General features: G+C 39.0%; 1 protein-coding gene across 2 annotated transcripts in view; it reads left to right on the forward strand.

Moving 5' to 3' along the window:
* Positions 1–10,951: 10,951 nt before the first annotated feature.
* LOC106907315 (semaphorin-3F-like) overlaps positions 10,952–13,686 on the forward strand; it is a 28,571-nt gene continuing 25,836 nt past the window's right edge. The window contains exons 1-2 of one of the 2 annotated variants that reach the window (XM_088007185.1): positions 10,952–11,495; positions 13,505–13,601. The gene's annotated coding sequence lies outside the window, so the exon portion shown is untranslated. The remainder of the gene's footprint in view (positions 11,496–13,504; positions 13,602–13,686) is intronic. The other variant, XM_088007184.1, reaches the window with a different exon arrangement.

Raw genomic sequence — 13,686 nt, forward strand, 5'->3', positions numbered from 1 at the left:
TTTCCTAAGTGGCTGACAGACAGCAGGTATGTGGTTCCAATCTATCAAGAGAAGGATTGTAAATATTCAGGTTCGCTTAAATTACTAGTAAAACAACAGGTCAGGTCATTGTTGTTTTGTAACTGTGTGTTGTAGTTTCAAGTATATAGAGGTGCAATAATGTGTCAGTATACAGTGAAACAGCATAATTATGCTGAATACAAGACACTTTTCTGATTTTTATTTGTAGAAATATCTCAATAATGTTATTTTTGTGTTGGTGTAGAATCCAAATAAAGTGAATCAATATTTATGGTTGTAAAGTGACAAGATGAGAGAAGGTTATTTTAATGTGAATTTGAGATGTACAACAAAATTTAATTTCCATATTTTGTGTGCCGAGCTCTTTAACATGTTTTACCTCAAATCACCACAAGGCGGCAGTGTTAAATTAAACTTAAGTTTCTATTGCTGGACATAATAGAAGAAGGTTTGGCAATTCATTGAAAATTCAAAGCAGCGTTTAATCATTCAGGTGTCAATAAAAAGACAGGGCTAACTGTAATAAAATGACTAATACTGATGTATGGATGTGACTTATAGAAACTTTGAGATGGGTTTGGCTATAATGCTTCCATTTCTGAGAAAACAAAACAAATCCTGCAGCTGCTTCTTAATGTTTTCCATCTTTGATATGACAGCGGTTGTGTGATCCTGCTAACAGTGTGAATGCAGCGCTGCAAGTAGCCCCGGGAAAGGCATTTTTGGACAGGCCCTGACAAAGGAGCAGCAGCTCTGTTGCAACAGTACACTTAAACCCTTGATTCCACTTTTAATGCACAGCTATAAATATTCCACTAGCAAAAACCTGTCCTGGTGTGGACCCAGCAGCACCCAGAGCATGCAATATGGGTTAGGCCTACACTATTAATACTGATGATGAAACCCATGGACTCCCCATGAAGGGTGCCCATGCTAAACAGTGTTTGTCTCCTCTTACAAGCGGCTTAATCCAGCCCACCTAAAAGCCCAACGTGTTTTCTTAGATATAAATTAATAATAGGGTTGGTTCCTACAATATTGATTGTGACAAACTAAGTACAGATTGCCGGGACAGCAGAGCTTTCTTCAGGCTGTTTTGTGGTCTGGGGGTTGTTTGTAAAGCCTTTTGTTATGTGCGGGGCGGCAAAATCCTAAATGGATTCCTCTGTGTACACTACACTCCCCTGATCTGAGCTCGTATTTGTACTGTACACAAATCTTCTTGTCATGCCGCTTCATGTTCTCATGTTTTCAGTAGTTTTTCCAAGTCTCAGATCCTTTTAGTTAGAGTGAAAAATGAAAGGGTTGCACACAAAAGCTAATTCTTCATCTGCAAGATTGATGATTAGGAGGGTATTCTCTCCTGGAAAGACTGCAAGAAAAAAAACCTGCAGCTCCTCTTTGAGTCCCATCTATTGTAGATAATCTCAGAGGCTGAGGTGGGGCCCCTGAATATCAACAATCTGTGTGTGAGTGTGTGTGTTTGCACACGTGTACATGCTTTAGACTCCTTCATAAAGAAACGGCTCGCATTCTTCCATGCATGCATTAGTATTTTGCAGGAGGTTGTGTGCGCCACTTACAGACTGGCAGGTTTTTTTCCCAACGCCGCCGGTCCACGTAAGTGCGATTCTTCCCCCGTCATCGGATCAAGAAGAAGTTCGGAGCTGCAAAGAGGGGGAAAGCAGCCAAGAGTGAGAAAAGAGAACAGAGCGGGAATGATTGAGGGAAACGGATGAGTGCATTGATAAGAGGAGCTGCCCGGGCCCTGACAGATACACACAGCAGATGGATGACTCTTATCAGGGAGATCACAGAGAGCATGCTCACGCCTAGGCCCAGTTACAGAGAGCCATGATCACACCAGACAGATGAATGGGCCTAACCCCCAGCAATCAGAGCACATACTGTAGACCCCTGCACAACAACACACACACACACACACACACACACACACACACACACACACACACACACACACACACACACACACACACACACACACACTCTGACACACTCACCCAGTTGACAGAATGAACAGATTGCGGCGCCTGCGATACCTTAGCGTCTTTGACATTGAAATTCACCTGGAGTCTGGTGTCTGAAGGATGGGTGTGATGAGAGCAAGGGTGCGAGTAAAGATAAGAGAATTCAATTTAAATTCAAACAGCAGGGAAAATGCATGTGTGTTTGGGCTTCTGTGTCAGGATGCACTCCATCGCTGCGCTTCCATCGGCCACATAGTGAACAATACGGCATTTTGAAAAGAAATATGCTTAATGGAAATGCAGCAATTTCTAAAAAAAAAAACTAAAAAAAAACAACCTTATTTTTCAATAAAAATGTTTTATGGCAGGATGTTTGGTTTATTTTGAAAAGCTGAAATGGAAATACTTTTTCCTCTGCACAAGTCACATGATCAACGACCGGATGTTACCACTGGCTCAAACTACAAAGAAGAAGTTGACAGGAAGAAGTTGGAGGATCATGGCGAGGCATGATTTTAAGTGAGCAAACTTATTCTGATCTTAATTGTGTTTTATATTTTATTTTATGTAGGTATATAATTAATAATATATTTTATATTATTTCTAGAATTGCGCCACTGATGGTGGCAGCACGTTGGAGTAGCTCTGTACTTTCATTGAGATTGTTTCCTTTTTTCAAACATTCATTCCTGCCTTTTTGGAGGAAAATTGCTTTTTTTCGATAACTGTTCCTTCTTGTTCTATATATCGATTTTATTTAATGTCCCTTTGGGATTAATAAAATATTTTTTGAATTCGATGGAAATACAGCAATTACAAAATTCAGGTTTTTCAACATTAGTGGAATATTGGCAAAGTTTTGTGCACATTTGTGTTGAGTTTCAAAGTAAGAGAATTCCCACTTTTTCAGCATTTTCTTTTCTTTCTTTTTTTTTTACAAATTATCTTAGGACTGTCTGGATTGAGTGAAAAAGCAAGAAGAGTCACAGGAAGTATTGGAAAATATATATATTTTTTTAATTTTAACCCAAAAGATTACACTTACAAAAAATGAATTCTTGCTCATAAAAGAGGCCAAAGAAACTCAGCTAAAAATCCTGACAGCACAAACAAAATATAACACACAAGGGTTTGTATAATACAATCACTAACTACAACAAACAACACAGTACAGATAAGTCTGTTAATAAACAAAACAGTAAAATATTAAATCAAATGTTTTTTACTTTAAATACAAATATTCACCAGCAGAAACTGTTGGTGCAATCCAATCAACACCATGTATGCTAATCCCAGTTAAAACTGGCAAAAGAAACAAAACTTAATCATAAACACAAAGATGAGTAACGAGTTGCTAAAAATACATCAGTAAGCTAAATCTGAACACATAACAATGTATTTAAACCAACCAATAAACATTTTATGGGAAACTAAACGACTGTTGTGTTTAAATGAGGTGCATAAGGGATTTACCAGTCATGGGTTTGGCCATCACAAGAACAATTTCTTTTTTAAAGATGGAGCAGAAGTCTTGCATTTAAAAAAACCCAAATACCACTTTGGACTGTTATTACACCGCAGCAGCACTTAACCATTAACTGTCTGTCACCGTGGCATCTTGAGAGGGTGCTGACAGATTTACCTGTTAAGACACATTGTTTTTACTCTCACTCATCCTCGCTGTCTTCTTCTCAAGTACAGTAACTCTGCATCCTCCAAGAAACAAAACACCCCCGCTGTTATTTTGCAAGAGAACTTCTTCAACAGCTGTTTGCTCTCCTTGCTGAGTTTTATTGCCGAGGGAGAGTGCCAGTCCTGTCTTCAAGGCAGATGGTGGCTGGCTGGCCCCGCCGGACACGTGGCGCATTGGACTGCTGCAGACGCTCTTCCATCGCTTGGAAGCTGCAGCCATCGTGTGCCTGCACACTGTTCTGAGTCGGAAAGCCCACTTGCAATTCAGCGCGAGGTGAACAGGCTGTGACTGGAATGTGTGCCACGTATGCGCCCTTCATGTCAACAATGTTTTCCATAGTTACTCCTCTTTGATAATCAGCGATGTGTGAAGTTCATGGATGACAGGCAGCACCTGTTCCTTTCCTTACACGTTAATGTTTACATTTTTTCGCAGCTGTAGGGTGATGATTATTACACTGTGAAACTGCAATCATAGGAAATGTCTCTTTATTTTTCTGTGCTATATGCAGTGACTTGCAAGAGTTTACATTCTGACACCCTGCCAACCTCTATAAACATTTGTTTTGAGATTTCGTCATGACAGATCAACACAGAGATGTTCATTGTAGTTTCTCTAATATCTCTAAATAAAATTGAAAACATTAATCTGTAGGTAATTTAATAACCTGAATGCAGGTGGCCTGTTAACTCTTATTAAACTCTTATTTTACCAGGAAGTCCCTTGAGATAAAATCTCTTTTTCGATCGTTTACTGACGTACGGTATACAAAGCAATAACAAAAAGGTATAGAAAATTAAAACATCATAAAATAGACTTAAGTACAAACTAAACTTTTCAAATGAGATTTAAAAAAATATTTAAAAGAGGCTTAAGAGTAGCAGCCACACTGTTTTTAAGAGGAGCTTTATATACGTTAATGGGAACACTGCAAAAACACAAAATCTTACCAAGTATTTTTGGTCAAGTTTCTACTGGAAATATCTTAGGACAGGGTTTCCCCCAATGTATTATAAGCCTGGCGGGCCACCAGGCTTTACTTGTGCCCCCACCAGGCTAAACATTGCTTATTTATTTAAGTTTTTCTTTTAAATGTTTGCATTTTTAAGACTTTATTGTTGAAGTTCAGGTGTTAATCATCCAAACTTCCAAAAACACACAATTATCAAGTGATATTTTCAAGTTTCCTATCAACTTTAAACATTTTTAATTCAAAAACACGGTGGGCCGCTGGATGAACGACTGCCTGAGCATCCCAACCACCAGGCTGGGCAAGTTTCTGGGGAAAACCTTGTAGTGCCATTGATATAAGACCAAACTAGCTTACAAGTGACTTACAAGTGATATAGAAGCTTATTTTAAGTCAATAATATTGTTGAAAAAAGTACTTGTTCAACTGGCCCATTAATTCACTTATAACTAATGGGAAAATGACTTGTTATAAGTGAAATACTCTGCCAGTTGAACAAGTATTTTTAAATAAATATTAAGGAATTATTTACTTAAAACAATCTCCCATAGCTTTCTGAAGTTAGTTTTCTCTTACTTCAAGTATACTAAGATATTTGCACTTGAAACTAGACCAAGAATACTTGGTAATATTTTGTGTGTTTGCCGTGAATACAATTCTCTATTTGTAAAAATCCCAGTAAACTACATAGAAGCTTGTGGTTGCTTTTCAAAATTTGGAAAATTTCATGTATGAATACTTTTGCAAGGTGTTGTATATAATTTACTCTGAGGGCCATGGTTTCCCAGGCCAGGGCATGCCTCTGGGTTGCAGGCATGTTCAGACGCTCTTCAGTTCATCAATATACCACAAGAGAGATCAGCAGGAGGACAGATAATAGGTTGTTTTTCCTCCAGGGTACAAATACTCTGAAATTGTAGTGATTGATGTGTCTGTGGAAATACGATTTATCTGGAGCTTCTGGTCAGCCTCAGGTTATAAATGTCCATCTAAAGTAGGCATGGGGATTTTCTGGACTGATCTTTTGGCTGACCAGAAAAAAAACAGTGTTGTTTTCAAATCCACACTGTCTGTTTCAATGCTACAGATCCATTTATCTTGGCTTCTCTCACTCTCACATCTTCAACAAAATATAGTGCCTTACTAGAGTATCTATGTCATTCAAATATATCTAGATGCTAAGATTTTTGCCCATTTATCTCAGATTTGATGGAGCACATTTGCTAACTGGTAAAGAAAACAATCCCCACAGCATGAAGCTGCCACTGCCTTGTTTCACACATATAATGGTGGGTTCTCATCTGACCAGAGCACCTGTCCCCCACATGACTTGGAAACTGGATTTCTTGTATTGTATCTTGCTTTTAGTAATTGTTTTTTCTTGACATTTTTTAATGAACACCAGATTTGTGGAAGGCACAAACAGTAGTAGCTCTGTCAGATTTTTTCCATCTGAGTCATGCATCTCTATGGCCCAGTTTTAGCTGCTTTTCTGATGAATGCTGTGCTGACCAGTCAGTTTAGGTGGATGGCTGTACTCATTCTGTGTTCAGATTATGCAATGACGGGTTCTCCGTGAAAGGTTTGAAGCTTGGGGTATTATTTTACGATATAATTGTATCGTAAAGGGAACGTATTATGAAAATAAATCACATTTAGCATGTTTTTGAACTTCCATTTGGGCTTTCTACTTTTTCTAAAAACAACCCAAACACTTTTTGTCAATACGTTAGTGTTTTTTGGTGTATTGAAAACATCTCAAATATAACGTTACAAACCAGCAGGCACTGCCCCTCACCTAGCAACCGCAGTCAAGCCTACCCGTTACCTAGCAACCGAAGCAGAGCTCCAGCGTATTTGGTTAGCTAGTCGACTCGCTGTACGATAGCTGCTGGAAAAGATAAATGTTTTGTTGTTGCCTTACCATTCAGAAGCCACTTGCTTCATTTCTGTTGGTTGTACATGAGGCTGTTCCTCTCCACACATATAAAATTGCGCATCAGCCATTTTCACGTTTGAGAGCCACCAACTCAACGGTTGTTCAGTTGGGGGCGTGGCCAGCAGCAGCTTATTTGGATTTAAAGAGACAGGAGGCCCTAAAACAGTTCGTTCTCCATAACTTTCTTTTGGACTTGTCTGTTGTGTTCCGTGGGACTCATAATGCTGTTTAATATTTAACAAACTGGTGGACTCTTTTTACTGATTAAGTCACTTATGCAGGCAAATGGTTGCATTTTAGGGGGTGAATTACTGCATATCTCTTACTTTCAAGATTTTTATTTGCTAATTTTTGTAAAACAATGTATGATGTTTCCTTCTACTTCAGTTTTATGCACCATCTCATGTTGGATTTGTTAAAAAAAAACTGTATTTTTTCCTTTTTTAAAAAACCAACAACTGAAAACTGAGAAACATTAAAAACAAAAATATGGAATCTGGGCTGGTCCAAACCTTTTTGGGGCCCTAAGCAGATTTTAATTTGGGGCCCTCCATCAATATTAATTGATGAAGAAGTACTAGTTCCACTGGCAGATAAATAAAATAATGATGTTGCTCTTCCTGATGTTGGCTGCTGCCACTGTTAGGATAATATAAAATATTAAACTCATTAACTTGTTTGCTGTAAATTCGGTGTTTGTCCGCTGTTGTTACTTTGAAATAGTTAAAATAATGTGGCACACTTAAATACCATTCTCTGCATTTCAAAATCCAAATATTTTATTTAGTTTGCTCCTTCTGTAAGGTTAAAATCAATAGCCTTATTAAGACCGGTACAATGAGCTAATTATAAATGATGCTACCGTTAGGTAAGTTATACAGAGCAGTCTGGGAATGATGAAGCATCTGGTGTTAAATAATTACTGACTTAAAAACAAGAACCTATATTATGCTGAAGAGATACTTGGAAGCTATTTTTTGTCTTATTTCAAGTGTACTTATATTTGAACTAGACCAACAATACTTTGTAAGATTGTGTGTTTTTTCAGAATTTGTATTTGCTGAACTTTTTACTGACTTTGTTTTACAGTTTATCACATCAAATCAAAAAACATTTAAGTTTTTGTTTGCAACGTAACAGCATGTGAACCAGCTTAAAAGGAATGGGATCCTGTTATACACTCCAGTGGTGAGTGCATGTCGGTGTGATAAGGATAGCTGATGATGCAGGTACCAATGACGTCAGTCGGCCTATAAAACGCTGGGAGCTGGTCAGTGTCCTGTCGTCCGTGTCCAAAGTTTAGAGCACACGGAAACTTAAACTCTGCCCACAGTCGTGACTCACTTCCTGTGCTGGAAACAGAGGGATGCCTCCTGCAGGGCGAGAGACAAAGACTCCCCTCCTGGTCACACTTTGACGCACAGCTGCTGGGAGATCATCTGGCTCACACCCAAGTTTAAACACGGCATTCACGCTTCGCCGGTGTCAAAGTCATTTAAACTTAAGTAGGATCATTAAAAGATAAGCAAATAACCAAAAGCTTTGTGAGCCCTGCCGCCGTCGGCACTCCTTGCTGAACTTTATACGCTCAAACAGCACATCTTCCCGTGTGTTTGTTTAACTGGACTGTCTTCCAGGGCGCTCTGGCTCAGAATACACTCCCAGTTTGCTTTTTTTGTCTTCAGTGCCCCCATCATGCGTCACAGCCCTCCACAAAGATGAGAGGTCCTCAGAAGCGGCTTCAGTTTCAAGCTCGAGGCGTTGTTAACAGGATGGGTGTCTTTTACACCCAGCTGCCCCCCACCTCCTGTTTTGGTTGCTTTGTCACTGTTGTCATGAGTGCTTGTGCCAGCCAGGGAGGAATCCCGGGAATCTTTTTGGGCTGACCCAGCTCTCTTGTGGCGCTGAAAAGCGATGGTGACACAATCCTAGTAGTAGGCCCCACTCCTCCAGCTTTAATAGTAAATTTCAGCTCCTGCTGATGCGTTAAGAATAGCCTGTGACTCTCACAGTGCTAAAGGGGGGAAAAAAAAAACATTTGTGTAAAAAAAGTGTGAGTTCCCATCACAAAGTGCAGCTGAATTATTCAGCCAGGAGGAAAGTATTGGAGCAGCGTGTTAGACTTTGGCCTCAGGTATATAAACTGACTTTCTGTGAGAACTCAGATTCCCATGGAGCTTGTTGATAAAATAAGATATTCAAAGCTTTAAATTTAGATTTAAAGTGAGTTTCTGCTGCTGGTGTCTGAGCTGAGAAAACCTTTGATGCGTATTGTAACTGGTTGTAAATAGATCAGTAGGTAATAGTCTTTTTATATGGTCGCTTGTAAACGCTCCTTCCCTCCCACCACACATCACTGTCTGGATGGAGGCTGCCAAACAGATTTAAAACGAGCAAAACAAAAAGACATTTGAAATTTGGAAGGAAATTTTTGTCCTTCATATGAAGTTAGTGGAAGAAACGTATACAACAATCACATCATATGCTGCTAACTTCCTCTAAATCCTCTAAAACACGTATCAAACTCGAGGCCCGTGGGCCAAACCCGGCCCACCGTAGCTTTTTATGTGGTTCTCTAGATTCTAAGCTAAACACTGAATGTTCTTAAATGTTATGTTATCAATCAAATCAATGTAGCTTTTATCTATTTACTGCCAAATTATATCAATCAATCCCTCCAGTTTCTTGCGAATTATCGTAGAAATTCACGCTAAAATAAAAACATCCCCACACTTTCTTGCACTAATACATAATTGGAAGTTTATTGCAGGTTATTCTCAAAAATTATCAAAAACTTTTCTGCTTGTACTGAAAAGCTGTCTCAGCTTTTATTGATGGCAGATTATAGTCCATGATCTTTACAGCGAGTTATAAAAAGTTGCATTTACCGTCATAAATAAGAGCAAATATTTCCAAATTAGCACCACAAACACTTTGAAAAATCACAGAAAGTGTTATATAATCCTGGAGGAACTGAAAGGATGCTTAGTAACATTATTTAATTTAATAAATATATTGATGTTTAAACAGTGTGTGAACAGGTTTTATCAATACATTTTGGCACAACCGGCCCTTTAAGAGCCTTCATGATCTGGATTTGGCCCAAAAACGAAAACGAGTTTGACATCCCTCCTTTAAAATATCTTTGATTGGACTGCAAGATGATTAATTTAACTTCATTTATTTGATTAGGATAGTGCACATTATTCAACATTTCTACAATTAATGTCAATGTAAACATGCAGGAATTAACACAATAACTAATTTTCATCCTTATCCTGAGACAAGTAAGGAGAAAAAAACCAAACTATTCGCTGTACAAATCACAGGACAGAACATTGAAAATAGTAAAAGAAATATCAGCAGAAGAAAAAAAATTACACAAAAAAATAACTGACAAAAAACGTATAAAAACACAATACAAACCCTCTGCTAACAGAGGAAGATGAGTAAATAACTGGTTTCCTTTCAACCAGTGATTGAGTTTCTTTAAAAAAAAAATCAGTTTTAAGTGTCTCCCATATATTGTGGTTGTCTGTTATATGAATGTGCCTCTAACAGATTAAAACTTTATCCTGCTTTCAATTTGAATGATAAAGTCAATGTTTGATAATTAAGATCAAATTGGAAAGTATCTCTGAATATCTCTGTATAACTCGATTAAACTGTATTAACTTTTCTTTCACCTGTTCTTGCTGTGAAATAAACTGTACTCAATCATGAAGTTTGATTGTTTGTGTGGGATATGTTTCATAAAGCTGCAGTACTTAACTTTTACTTAAAAAATATGTTTTTAACATATTTGTTAAACTGTCACCATGTGATGACAATATAATATGAGACAGATAATCTGCGAAAAGATCGAACTCCTCCAATCAGAGCCAGGAGGAGCGCCTTAGCGCTGTCAATAAACCTCATGAACATGCTGCTAAATGTGATAATAGCAGAGAAACATCGGTGACCATGCTAACTAGCCTTAGCATTAATGGCAGGCTCTGCTAAAAGGGAGCAGAGAGCAAGGGGTGGAGAAAAGGTGCCGCACACAGGCTTGATTGGCAGCACTAAATCCCTCATCTTGATTCTGATTGGTTGTTTCTAGTTAGGAGAAGACAGAGGAGCTTGACTTTTTTTTATCACACGTCTATCTTACATAATGTTACAACATAGTGACAGCTTCAAAGAATATGTAAGAAAAAAAAATCATAAAAGTCGCAGCTAATTCGAGCATGACAGCATTTAAATAGTGCCCGCTATTAAATTTCAGCTTGTAGCCTCATGCAGGCAGGCATGGGTCGGCTGTGCTCCGCCAGCACTGACAGGGTTAATCACACCCATATGGTGCGCTGAGAGGTTTGGTCCAATGCTGCTGTGGGCCAACAGGAGAGGGAAGGCTGGGTGGGGGCAGAACAGAAGGGAGAGGACAGCGGGGCAGATCACTCTCCCAACACCTGCACCTGGTCACTTTGGTTCCCATTCAGTCACCAGTTCAAGTCCGCTTCTCCGATCCGTGGACCAACATCTTGAACACATCGCCGATGGTTTAATGGGCAGAAACTTTTGGAGATTGTGGGACAAGCGTTCAAGGATCTGATGCCATTTTCTCTTTCTTTTCTTTTTATTGTTACGCAGAGGAATGCCTTCGGATAAAAGCGACTGATTCGGCATTGTTGTCTTTTTTTTTCCTCCCACGGAACTATCAGACCTTTCGGATTGTTTTATTCCTGCGCAGATCTGCTGCAGTAAGACATTGTTTTGTTTTTTTTGTTGTTTTTTTGTTTTGTTTTGTTTCTTTTTTCTTTACCAGTTCGGTCTCCTAAGGCGCAAAACGCGCGGAATGCCGCGGTAACATCTTGCAAGTTGTGGCTGTTTTCGCAGAAATCAAAGGTAAGGACATTTAACTTTTAACTGGTTTAACTTTTAACTCGCGTTTGGTTACTCTGTAGCGCAGTCTCTGGTCCTTTAGAAAGCTGGAGTGCGCGTATTTGTCCCGGTTCCTATTTCTGGATGTTGAGTTCACAGGTAAGTGCGCACTCCTCCGCTTATGAAAGAAGCTGAAAGAAATCCTATAATTATTTAAAGGGAAGCCATATATTATTACGGCAGAACTTCAATCTGTCCTGCAGCTCCCACCCAGCACAGAAAACCAACAGAACCGCTGTGCAAATATACCACGAAGTAAGTCCAGCACAGTGGAGCCTCGAGGAGATTTTTATTAGACATTTAAGGAAATGACAAAGAAAATAGTGCGTAAATTTACACCAAAGGTGTAAGTTGTACCAAATTATGGTATTCTATTATGTGATTAATTTTTATTATGACTCATTAAAATAATTTCTCAATCTATTATCTTGTCTATGTGACGTAGCAGGTGCAGCCACATAAATCAGAATATCTTTAAAACAGTTCATTAATTTCAGTTAATAGCTAATTCACTATGTAGGTTTATTACACTGAAAGTTGTACATTTCACATTTTTATTTCAATCAACTGTTATACCTTTTAAGTAAAAGTAAAACAAAAAAATGAACAAATCTTCAGAAAATTTGATTTAAATGTTACATGAGACTGGTAAAAACAATTTCAGGAAGTGTTGCATCCATTCTTTTTAGTAGAAAGTTTAGTGGAAGGAAAAAGTTTACTAGAAAACATGCACAAACAAAAAGGAAAGCTTCCAGCCTTACTGCCAAAGTAGTACTAGCACCTGGTTTAACGATTATGACATCATAGAAAATCCCCCATGGGAGACTCCAAACCCAATAATGAAGATGAGCTAACAGCGGCTACTAAAGCAACCTGGGCTACCATAGCAGCTCAACAGAGATCTCCAACACACTATGCCTCATTGATGCCTTAGTCACGCCAAATTATCCCCTTTCAGTAGGCCAACATTTCTTTAAAAATGCTCTTTTATATCCTGTGTTGCATCTAACTCAGCCATAATAATTAAATTAACAGGAATAAATCTCGCTCTGCACTCATCCAATCCATGTAATGTACGAGTTTCACATTTTAAATTGAATTACCGAGCTCATTCTGTGATGTCCTAATTGATTGCGATGCACTAGCGCTTCATTTGCTGCGGCTGTGAAACATCTGATGGAGGGAATCAACGTCAGATTCGCGCCGCGATGCCAGGAAGGTTGTTTAAGGTGCTGCCAGCGTGGCCTCTGTTTCTGATTTTCCATCGTGTTCCAGTCGTTTCAGTTTCGACAGAATGTTCAAAACGTCTTTCTCGGGAACATGTTTTCCAGATTACGTGTTGCTGCCAAATTTTTTGTGAAATCACCCTCCTTTTTTTTTCTTTTTTTCTTTTCCAACACCTCCTAATTTCCAGGCGACTGCGGGTCTCATGAGGTTGGAGAAGAAGCCCAGGGGATGGGTTATAGACCCAAGCAAAGCACACCTTAAGGGAGACAATTTAATGGATGTTATGGACTCAGCTTTTAGTATTCATAATTTATATGGGATCCTCTCCAGCAAAGTGCAAATGCATAATGAATGTCTTGAGTTGGACTTAACAGTTGGACTAAGTTTCACAACACGCCGTAACTGTCAGGGATTGTTTCAGCCGGGGTTACCTGCTGCTTTGAACTGTCATGTCCTCCAGTCATCAGCTTCAGAGGGCGCTTTGTTGAAAGAAAGAGTGAGGGAGAGCCAGAGGGGAATCATTGATTGGCATGTTCATTGTCTTCTCTGTGCAGGTAAAACGTGAGTGAAATACGTGCTGAACTAAGTGCTGTTTGTAGAAGAATTTGTCCGAGATGAAGGCTTGGTGATTTTAATCTCGCGTAATTGCCAGACTTCTTGGCCTGGCGAGCTCAGTTTTGCAGTCCTAACACATACCTCACTACATTTACACTCTAAATAAATAATAGGGCTGTCATATTTTCCAGAGCAGGTGTGAAGATTTGGACGTTATTCTCTGCTGCCTAACTACGTCTCGTCTGAGAAGGCTGCAGGCCAGGCGTCTGATCAGAGACATCAGAGAGAGTCCGTCCTTCCCTCTTTTTTTTTCTGTCTCCCATTTCTCATGGGGCACTCTATAATAACGCTCATTCCTCTTTCTTCTTTTGTC

This window comes from Poecilia mexicana, unplaced genomic scaffold (genome assembly GCF_051168715.1).
Source record: "Poecilia mexicana isolate PSO_F unplaced genomic scaffold, ASM5116871v1 scaffold_7, whole genome shotgun sequence".
NCBI classification, from domain to species: domain Eukaryota; kingdom Metazoa; phylum Chordata; class Actinopteri; order Cyprinodontiformes; family Poeciliidae; genus Poecilia; species Poecilia mexicana.